Source organism: Triticum urartu, chromosome 3A (assembly GCF_056163025.1).
Source record: "Triticum urartu cultivar PI428250 chromosome 3A, HENAU_Tu73, whole genome shotgun sequence".
In the NCBI taxonomy this organism is placed as follows: domain Eukaryota; kingdom Viridiplantae; phylum Streptophyta; class Magnoliopsida; order Poales; family Poaceae; genus Triticum; species Triticum urartu.
The window spans coordinates 252754447-252763693 of record NC_141875.1 but is presented as its reverse complement, the minus strand read 5'-3'; positions in this window follow the sequence as shown (position 1 = coordinate 252763693).

The window sequence follows — 9247 nt, the reverse complement described above, 5'->3', positions numbered from 1 at the left end:
CTGCATTTGCCATGTCTGTTTCAAACTGTATTTCCCATCAATTTTCAAATGCATTTGCCATGTCTTAACAACTATAGTTGACACATGTGATCAAATGCATTTGCCATAGGTGAACGATTGCAGTTGCCATGCATGATTATATACACCATACATGCATGGGAAACTGTAGTTGCCTTGAGGGATCAACTGCAGTTTCCATATTGTATTAGCTATAGTTGCCATGGGGATCATATAAAGTTGCCACTCAAAGTACTGACTACACACGTTCTCGATAAAAAAATGCAGGAGCTTCAACTACACTCAGCAACGTGCCAACTACGTCTGCTACGGGTACCTCAGACCACCCATGAGGGTCGCTCCACGAGCAGGCCAACCAGCCAAGCACGAACAATGCAGACATAAGTCACTGTTACGGCTTTGCCATCGTTGCAATAACGACAACCAACAGGCCTATGTGCACCGGCACGAGCAATGTACAAATAGAAGAAACGTCACCAATACAGAAGTGAATGAGGAAAATGATGATGAAATGCAGGAAGAGGAAGAAGAGGGACAATCAGAATTCATGCAAACTCAACCACCGTACATTGGTCAGAGATTTAGTACATTTGATGATGCCAAGAAATATTACTACCTCCATTTTTGTATACAAGGCCACAAACACACATTACATGTACCAAGGCAAAAGTAAATGTGTGTTTAAGTCAATATTGCAAGCTAGGTTGTCTCTTTGTTTGTCGTGTTAATTAATGCATATTTTTCTGTCCCACCTACAACAAGGCAATGCTCTCACTCCTTTTGGTTGATTAATGAGGCACATGCAAGGGATAATTAATGTCCTCCTTTGCTAGTACGAGACAAACACCATCAATTTTGTCTCGATTAGTGTTTGTGGCCTTGTATAGTTGCAAATTGTAATTTTGATTATGGCCTTGTATATAAAAATGGAGGGAGTATCAGAGTAATGCAAAATTCAATGGCTTCACGGTAAACACGGAATACCATAGGAAACTAGAAACAACCGGGGAGTACAATAGAGGTGAGCTGAGATGCTACAAGGCGATAAAGAATAAGAAATCCAAGGCTGATGGGCCAGTCGTACCAGATCGCAGAAGAGGCGTCGTTTTGAAGACGGGATGCCGTGCCAGAATGAGGCTCAACATGGAAGGAGCTTGGTGCATTGTCAAAGAGTTTGTCGACGATCACAATTATGAGATGATTAAGACGTTTGACCTGGTAAAATTTCTGAGCGCCCACTGAGGATTCAACCCCTAGGAGAAGCAGTTTATAAAATTGCTGCATGATTCCAATGTCAATACTGCAAGAATGGTCTAGATACTGTCCCTCATCCATAGCAAAGATGAAAAAATGAGTAGCTTGCCCTACCTACCAGCAGATCTCACATACCTGAAGGCAAAGTATCGCAGAGAAAGCAAGTTAGCTGACGTAGAAGACAACATTGCCTACTTCAAAGAGAAAGAGAAGGAGGATCCCTATTTCTTCTACAGAATAAGACTCGACGATGAGGACCGTGTCAAAAACATGTACTGAGTGGATGGTGCAGCGCGGGGAGCCTACAAACATTTTCGTGACTGCATTTCTTTCGACGCGACATATCTCATGAATATGTACAAGATGCCATGTGCTCCATTCATAGGCATAAACAACCACAACAAGTCCTTGCAATTTGGTTGTAGCCTTGTATGGAACGAAGACAATGATGGCTACATGTAGCTGTTCAAAACCTTCTTGGAGTGCATGGATGGACTTGCTCCAATGAACATAATAACGGACCAAGACTTTAGCATTGGTGGAGGCATCAAGGAAGTATTTCCCCTTGCAGTGCATAGGCACTGCATGTGGCATATTATAAGGAAGGCAGAAGAGACTTTGAGACCGTTCTTTGCTGACCGTCAAGATCTACATAAGGCATTCGAGTTGTGTGTGGACTACAACTTGACAGTGGAAGAGTTTGAATGGAGCTGGATGGCCATGATTAAAAAATACCAAGTTCAAGACAACGAAACCCTTCAAAGCCAGTGGGAGAAGCGGAAGTACTGGGTGCCATCCTTCTTTATGCACTGCTTCTATTTCTACAAACTATGCAACACATTGAAGGTTTCAATGCTGTTTTGAAGCGTTACGTGAGCCCTGGCAACTCATTGCTACAGTTTGCCAAGCAACATATAGCTTTGCAGCAAAAAATACTGGTTGCGGAGCTGCAGCAAGAAGCGAACACAACACTTAAGCAACCTAATTTCCTGACGTACAAACAGATGGAGAGGCAGATGAGCAAAATATACACGAACAAAATCTTTTTCAGGTAAGTGTATGCGCGTACAAAAGTAGTTGACGTGTATTGCAGAATGCATTCACCATCATACTTATTAAAAAAAGGGCTAGGAAAAAGCAAGAACCATGGTACATGCTATGTTTTGCAAAGTAACACAAATAACAAATATGTTTGCCATGTGTAATGGAATGTAGCTGCCATATAGATTGAACTATGTATGCATGCTGAAAATGAACTACAGTTGCCAATTGGAGAACAAATCATAGTTACCCTGTGTTTTGCACTTTGTTTGCCATCTTGAATGTACTGTAGTTGCCATGTGGAATGTACTGTAATTGCCATGTGGAATGCAAGAAAATTGCCATGTAGAATAAATTATGTTTGCCATGTGAAAATTTGCTACAGTTGCCATGTTGAAACAACCATAATTGCCATGTGTACCACACTTTGTTTTCCATGTCGAGTTTACTATAATTGCCAGGTTTGACCTACTATAATATGCCATGTACAATTGCTAGTTTGACATGTGCAAAAAATGTAAGATACCAGAACAGTTGCCATGTGGGTCACACTTTGCCTGCCATATAAAATGAACTACAATTGCCATGTGGAAACAACCATATTTGCCATCTGTTTTACGCTTTGTTTGCCGTGTTGAATTTACTATGGTTGCCATTTGTGGCCTACTATAAAAATATATAAAAAAGAAAGTAATGACCACAAAACATGCAGGTTCCAGGAAGAAATAAAACTGTCCTCCTCATATGCTGCTTATCAGATTGACAAATGGACATACAAGGTGTGTACTCTCAGGGAAATGTCTGATTGAGAACCAGAGGATCCAGACAAAGGAATAAACTACTATGTGAGGGCCAACATAAAGGATGATGAGTACTATTGCGAATGCTGCAAGTATGAACGGGATGGGATCGTGTGCTGCTACATACTTAGAGTTATGGATGTGCACGCGGTAAAGCATTTCCCTGCCATTTCATACGATAACGATGGACTTGAGACGCTGACGAGGCCTTAGGGCCACACACATCGAATGCAGTCTTGGCCGTGCATGAGAACAGACGAGAGGCAACCATGGACTCCGTGAGGCACACAGTCTTGACTAAGGACTATGCTAAACTAATAGACGACACATGCAAGAGCGATGAGATGGCCAGAGTAGCAGATAAACACAAAAATGCCCTAAAAAGAGAGCTTTATGGGATCAAACAAAGGATGGCCGAGGAGGTCTTACACAGATTCTCACGCAGTTCTAGTGCGCCTACGTCCACAAGGCCATCCTCTAAAAACTCAGAATTAGGGTCTAGAGCATCAAACACACAAACACAAGTCAGGAACTCACCACGCTCCGTCACCAAAGGGCGCCCAAAGGAGGTGAGATAAAAGTCAGGGTTAGAAACTCAAGCAAAGCACAAGAAGCCAAGGAAAGGAGGTTGGGACCCGTAGGCAACTATGGAAGCTGCTAGGTTTGTGGTTAGTGACAATTTTGCAAAGCGGACGGTGATGTGGTAGGCATGTCAACAGTATTGGTGATGTCTCACAAAAGATATTTTTCCATGTATCTACTACTACAACTGCCATGGGAGAGCTACTCTATTTGCATTATATGCATTCTCAAAAATAATAATTCCATATACATACTACTGTTGCTACCATGTGAGAGGTATATTCTCCATCAATGAATTGTAGAAAAATAGTTGCCATCTATGTAATACAGAAATTCCCGTGCGAGGGGTACCACATTTTCCATGTATGAATTACTATACTTGCTATGTGAAGTACGCAAAAACTAAAGTACGGTCATATATAGAAAATACCATGTGGTCACTAGTGTATTTGCCAAGTTGCAAAAGTTTTGCAGTTGCAATGTGGACAATATTTAGAAATTTTAATGTATAGAACACTATATTTGCCGCATGCAAGCAGTAGTAGTTGCCATGTGTGTTCATCTACACTCCAAAAAAACACTTCCGTGATGCTACATGTTTGTCATAGTAGGTTACGTTTTCTGTCATGCATGTACATCCATGACGATTTTATGACAGAATCAAGATAGTCATACCTGTGCTATCGTAGAAGTGTTCCATTACAATACTTAAATTATCATCACGGAAGTGTCCACTTCCATGATGATAATCGGCGCGTCATGGAAGTGGTTTCGTCAAGGGTAACCAACACGTGGCATCCACCGTAACGGGTCACTATTAAGCTATCAGGTCCGGTTTTGGATCCGATAACCTGATAACAGCACAAACCAATGGCGATTTTCCACGTGTAAAATTCTCATTGGCCGAAGGAACCACGTGTCAGCTCTCCGCCGCGACAGATGTCAGCCGTCCAATGCACAGGAGAGCCTATGATACGTCGACATGTGGCAAGGCCCAACAGTGGCGCAGTTGGGTTAAAAGGTCAGGCCTGTCAAAATAAGTGGGCCAACCCATTACCGTTCTGCTCGCGTCTGGCCCATTCACAACCACAACCCATACAATTTACGCAAAATCGGCCCGTCAAAGGCCCATTATAGATTTGACACCATCCCGGGCCATCGTCAGTTCGAGCCTGTTAACAACCCTATGTATTTGGGATCAATTGCGGCCCGAGTTCTTTCGGCCAGTTAGCAGCCCATTAAAGAGATGGGCCAATATCCCCATAGGTATGTCTTTCGGCCTTTTGTCAGCCCATTCGGTACTTGGGTCAATTTCTAGCCCGTTTTGTCTTTCAGTCTATTAACGGCCCACACAACAGTTGAGCCTTTGACGGTCCCACCTGACTTTGGGTCCATTAATGGCCCACATTCTCCACGACACAATTCCAGCCTGACCCGACTTTCGGCCTGTTAAAAGTCTATGTTGTACATTGGGCCCCTTTTGGCCCAGAATGCTTTAGGCCTCTTTATGGCCCGACATGGGAATGGGCTGAGACAAAACTGATGCTTATTTTGGCATGCTAGAGGCCCGCAAGCCATCTCCATCACTGCGGCCCTATCGAGCTTTCGACCTGTTAACGACCTAGTAAGAGCCCTTTTTACGATGAGCCAACATCCGAGGACAAAATCTACTATTTCTAACGGGCCTAGTTGATTGGGCCATCTGGGCCATTATGAGCCCACATAGATTAGCATGCATTAACTAATTAGTTGACAAGCCCAATTAAGGCCCGCTTCGACTACCCATGTTTGTTCGCTCAGATGGCGCCAAGGTGATGTTAGGGCGTGTTGGGCCCCGTTTAAACAATAGCATATACAAAGAATTATCCTACTCTACACCATATCCTCTAAAATACCTACACCATACAATAAAGAGATTAAAGCATAAAAACAAAGAATAATCCTACACTATACAATAAAAAATTATAACATATTACATCCATTGGGCATCATAGTTCGCCATCAGTGATAATAAAGCATACACAAACAACAAATTACATACACTGGGCAAATAAAGCTCATACATCATGGACGCACATCAACAAAACTTACCATTTGAACTATAATACCTATAGAAAATAGGATTGGCCAGATTCAGATAGCATAAATTCCAATCTGCAAAATCTCCAACTCCTTTGTGGTTACCTCAGTGTCTTGTTTCATTTTTTGACTCATGCATCTGATATCTGCACCTCCAGTCTCAATGTGTTCATTACATGTTGAGACTCATATGCACGTTGTCTTGCCACCTCTAGTTGATGCTCTAGAACATCAGCACATTCCAATTCCAATCCATAATCATATGGTAACGGCCATGCCGCACTACTCTAAGATCGTTGTGTTGATGTCACTTCATCCTGAAATGTTTCTGTAAGTACACATGACTAGGGAAAAAATATAGTTACAATAGTGAAGCGAGCAAGACAAACTATCTTGTACATGGAAAAACATGACTAACAATAATGTACACATCATGAAGCATAAGCAGGTGATATTTTAATAATTATAAAATAGTAGTATGTGCAGCCCGGGTACAAAGATCTCCTCGTAGCTCACCAACAGAGCATTGATGTTGGGGCCAAATCCAAAACACATACATGTCACAAATTTATATATATCTTGTGTATAAGTAAGCAAGCAGTTAGCCATTCTGTAGCTCATATTAACTAGGTGGAACATTGTGTGCCATGTTTCAAAAGAGTGTTAGGGAGCATAATGAACTACAGAGGGATTCACACAAACCTACTACAACAAACGAAACTATGCAATCATTAGCCTCATATAAACATTGTAATCCTCATGCAGTAATAGTTGGTTAATAGACTTCAAAAGCTTCAGGCACACTTTGTCGGATTCAGGGTTCCACAGACCCTTGAGAGGTTTGAACACCGGGGTGCGTGCGAAGAACTCTCCCTTCCTAGTCTGCCTGCTCAATGATTCCATGGCCTAGCTCGACGAACCCAAGGGACAAGAGACACAACGGTTTATCCTGGTTCAGGCCACCTTGCGGTGTAATACCCTACTCCAGCTTTGTGGTGGATTGCCTCGAGGGGCTGAGGATGAACTAGTACAGTGGTGGAACAGCCTCAGGAGGTGAGGTGTTCTTGAGCTCGATGAGCTAGTGGGTGAGAGGATGATCTGAATGATCTCACTTTCTATGGTGGTGGCTAAGTCCTATTTATAGTGGCCTTGGTCCTCTTCCCAAATGTAGGTGGGATGGGATCCACAACGACCAAATTTGAAGGGGGACAACTAGTACAAGCTATCCTGACAAAAGTAGTCTTCGCCTGCAAAAGGCTCTGGTGGTGACGCTATGGTGGGCTCCGCGATGACCTCCGTCCTGCCGTCCTGGTGGTCTTGTTCTTGTTGCACCGATATGTAAACCTTTGCTTGATTCCTCGAGACTCCGCGCCTACGCTTGCCTCCTTAGTACCAAAGAGGAAACTGGTACACTGCGCCCGCTGGCGCCCGCCTGACCTTGGTCTTCATGGCTCACGTCATGTGAACCTCGCGAGGTGCACCTTGCCTTGATATCTCCGCTCCTCGGGAGCTAGCCTAGTGAGGCCACCCCCTAGGGAGGTCTTGGTGTCATCTGCCTCACGAGGCTTGGCCCCTCGCGAGGGTCTTGGATTTCTGTTGCTGAAGCTGGGCCGTACCAGGCCGTCGATGGAGCCACGTCGTGGGTCGCAGGCAGGAAATTTTGGGTACCCCCGTTCCCAGGATGCCGACAGTAGCCCCCGGGCCCAAGGCGCGCTCAAACTTGGCTTTGAGGCAAAGCCAAAGGGCAAGGGCAGAGCGCCGTGGGCCCCAACCTCCTGCGGCCTTGGTCGACGTGTGGCGACTAATGGGATGTGGGTGCTTCCGCTTCCCCATGCGGCCTCGGCAACCATTTGACTTGACGATACTCTACTGCATGCAGAGAAAAATCATCATTATGTGCGATCATGGAGGCCGACGGTTGGCCTCCTTCTGGCTATAAATGAGGGGAGGGGCGGAGCCCCCTTTGCTCATTTATGTCTTCTTGCAGTCCGCTTCTTATTCCTCCTTGTCCCTCCATCTTGCTGTAGCTCTCATGGCACCGACCAGGAGGTTCTCTATGGCGGAAAAGGGAAAGGCCCCTTGGGAGGAGCCTGAACCACTTCCGCCGAAGAAAAGGTTCAGCCGCCCTCGCGATGTCGGGGAGAGACAGGAGGTGACGTGGCCCTGGTACGAGCGACCACCGCTTGACTTCCCGCTCCCTCTGTACACCCGAGCACAGGGCCCCGGAGAGGGCGGCAACGCCCAACACCGCGCGGGCCATGGCCACAGTGGCTAGGCTGAGGCTGCCTGGCCGGCCGGCCTGCGAACCCACGCGGAGGGCTCCTCGCGTGAGTTCGTGATATGGGCAGCAATGCCGCCGCGCACTTGGATTCGGTTCCCGTGGTTCTTCACTGAGGAGATGCCGCCGAGGGGGGCGCTTGAGTTGTGGCTGCAGCACGTGAGGTGCTGCAGCCTAGCCACGGGGGCGGAAGTCGAGGCCATCCCTCTAGGCGGCATCTTCATGACCCAAGGATGGGGCCAGGTTGCCCGTGCCTGCCGCGCAGACGGGGCCCTCGCCATTCACTTCGAGTACGATGGCGCTTCCATGCTGTTCTTCAAGGTCTTCGATGAGGAAGGCCACCGCCTGGAGTGCTGCCTCGAGGGAAGCCGACAGCATGGCGCGGCAGCGGGCACTGAGCCTGCTTCCGGTCCTGCCGACAGCTCCTCCAGCAGCAACGACGACTCCTGGGGGTCCAACGACTCTCCGGAGCCTAGCGAGTCTCCGGAGTCAAGCGACGACAACTACGTGCCTCCGAGCTCTCGCCGTGCCCGGAGCGCGGCAGCGGCATCCGCTCGACGTCGACGATGATCTGGATGGGGTTGGCGCCGGCCTCGCGTGGCTCACTATTGATGATGGTGTCGACGGTGTTGCTCGTAGCCAGGACTCCTTGAAGTTTTTCTTCTTTTGTTCCCTGCGAGGAATCGAGGCAAACCCCCGCGGGGCATGTAAAAAACCTTGTAATGCTTTGGCTCTTAAGTTTATTAGTCCGAGTAAATGGTTGTAGCTGTGTGTCCCGCTTCGGCATTGTTCCACCTGTTCGTTCTCGTGGTAGCTTAGCACTCTACACTGGTAGGTCCCAGTCCCCAGGCAGGCTTCGGTCGTCGCTGGTATGCCAGGTCACGATGCCATGGTCATGGCCAGGAGGTGAGCGCCCCGAGGTCCGGTAAGAGCTCCTGAGGCGTGATGCTCAAGAGGTCCCCTTTGGTGTGCAAGCAGCTCCATGGAGGCCGAAAAGGGAAGAAGCGTTGCCGGAGTGAGTTTATGAGAGTGGAGAACATCGGCGGAGAGATACACGCCGTCATGCATGGGTGACTTATCTTTTGGCAAGCCTAAGGTGATCCCCTTGTGCGATGCCTGATTTTTGCTTTAGCGGTGGTGCTACTAGGTAGGGCTCACGCCAGCCTCCCCTTTCCTCGTTCATCTAAATGCTCTG